Source organism: Phyllostomus discolor, chromosome 13 (genome assembly GCF_004126475.2).
Source record: "Phyllostomus discolor isolate MPI-MPIP mPhyDis1 chromosome 13, mPhyDis1.pri.v3, whole genome shotgun sequence".
Lineage (NCBI taxonomy): Eukaryota > Metazoa > Chordata > Mammalia > Chiroptera > Phyllostomidae > Phyllostomus > Phyllostomus discolor.
Genome location: NC_040915.2, coordinates 42639465 through 42641840, shown reverse-complemented (window position 1 = coordinate 42641840; position 2376 = coordinate 42639465).

The window sequence follows — 2376 nt, the reverse complement described above, 5'->3', positions numbered from 1 at the left end:
AAAGCCTGGTCTGGTGTGTCATCCTAGAGTGTGGTCAGAATGAGAGGAAGTTGGAGAAAACAGCGGTTTTTTATTCTGTTCTGGGTGAGTGGCAGCTCTGAGCAGGGAGGCTTCCAAACCTGGGTGGTTCGTCCCTATCTCCCGGTGCTGACGCTGACCATGGCCTTGTGGGGCCTGGAGCCCAGGGCCCAGCCCACCCGCACCCGGACTCCCGGCCTGCAGAGAGGAAACTGCTGCGTCATTTTCATCCACGATACTCATGATGACTTGTCACACAGCATAGTCCTCTGACACGGGGACAGACGAACAGGAGGGACCCTGGGCGTGATGCCTTGGAACACTGTCGTCACGTGGTGTGATGGAGGGCCCGGGGCCCCTCCCACGGAGGCTGTGGTGGGGACTGAACTCCAGTGCGACCGACAGGAGGACTTCCAGGGTTCCGACAGGACGGGAGATTCATTCACGGGTGGGGGGCTCTGCAAGGGGCCGGGGTGACCGCAGGCCTGGAAGGGGCATGACCGGTCTCCAGGGGCACTTCCTGCAGAGACACAGCCCGGGGGTAGGGATGGGGGTCTCCCCGTCCCCCTGTTTTGTAATCTCACGCTGGGACACAGCATTCCCGACCTTCTCTTCCCTTTGAGGAGAAACCAGCCTCTGGACCTCATGTGGAACCCACCTTGGTAAACGCCGGCAGCCGACCCCACTTCCACGGAGCGTGTGCCCTCAGGGCCCTCAGCTCCGCGTGTGCCCGCTCCCGGGCTCCAGCCTGTGCGCCTCGCCTCGACCGACTCCGCGCTGCCAGACACAGATTGTCCCCGACAGGCCGTGACGACAAGCGCCGTGTGAGCGAGCAGATTTGAACGGGCACGTGGCTAGCCATCTGCGGTCGGCCGTGCGGGGTAAACAAACGGCGAGACGCGAGAGGGTGCGTCGGTGTTTGTGTGTCGTTCGGGGGTTCCCAGGGTGTTTGGCGACTGTGACAGCCCCCTCCTCCCCCGAAGCCCGTGACGCTTTCCCAGCAGCGACACGAGTGAGCGTCTCTCGCTCCGTGTCAGCTCTGGCCCGCGGCTGGCCCGGGTCTTCTTTACACGTGTGCGTTTTACATGACGTCCGGGTAGTGGGTGCCGCGTGGTCGGCCAGTCTCTGGCATCGGTGCCGCTGGATGCCTCTCGTCCGCTTGCCGGTCATTTGCGTTTCTCAGAGAATCACCTCCTTATGTCCTTCCGCTTTCCTTTGTGATGCCGGCAGCTCTTGTTATGCTAGAACATTAAGACTTTAAACTCTGTACCGTCTCAGAGATACGCAAGCTTTATCTTGGCGGCATAAGTTAATATTGAACCATCAGGCACAGTAGGTCTCAGAGTGGTTTTGTCCTCGCTGAAGTACCCCGAGACGTGCGATGTGACACCCGTGGCCTCCCGCGCCCCCTGGGTCAGGACTGGACCACCTGTGTGCGGTCAGATCCCTGCTCAGGCACCTGTGCGGGCCCTGGCACTGGGGCAAGGTGACGGAGGGGGCAAGGTGACGGAGGGGTCGCACTGCAATGGGCAGAGAACACAGGAGTGCGGAGACGCCTGAGTCAGGGCCAAGGACCAGGGAGACAGGGAGAGCGTTCAGTGCTGCGTAGGGTGTGGAGAGACGCGAAGACCCAGAGCCCCGGTGTAACCACAGGAGAAGCCAGGTGGGCCTTGAAGTGACACATTTTCTTGGGTCCACAGGAAGGCTGGGGCTCAGAGCCGCCGGGTCAGCCGAGGCCACAGAGACCGTCCGCTCTGGCGAGAGCGCTCCGCCTGTGCCGGAGTCCGGGGAGACGGTCGGTGGCCCCACGGGCGGGCGAGAGAAGGGCTGGGCTGTGAGCGCCTCTGAAGGACCCCGGGCGAGCGGGCGGGTCAGGCCGGAGCCGGCTGAGGCAGGCAGGCGGGGGCGGCTCACGGCTCCTCTGCTTCCCGGGGTTTTTCCTCCCACGATCAGGATGCCGCGGTGCTGGTGGGGAGGGTGCCTGCCTGACGGTCCCGGGGACACAGGCCAAGACCGCGGCTTCGGGAGAGCAGCAAAACCTCCCCACCCCTTCAACAGAGAGAGGAATGTCTCTCGACTCCCAGGATGCAGACGAGGCCGCGTGGCTGCTGGTGAGTGCACGGGGAAAAGGTCTCCAGGAGGCCCACGGATGCACACTCGCGTACACACAGTCATGCACACGCATGCACACACTCCTCTCATCTCCGGCTGCTTCAGAGATCCCCGTGTCTCCCTCGGCCACACTTGGCGGTGAACCAGGAGAAATGTTCGGGGACAGGGTCTGTGTCTTCGGCTGCAGCTGGGTGCACGTTTGGCCGCACCCGGCTCCTGGGAGACCCACGGAGGGGCCCGGAGCCG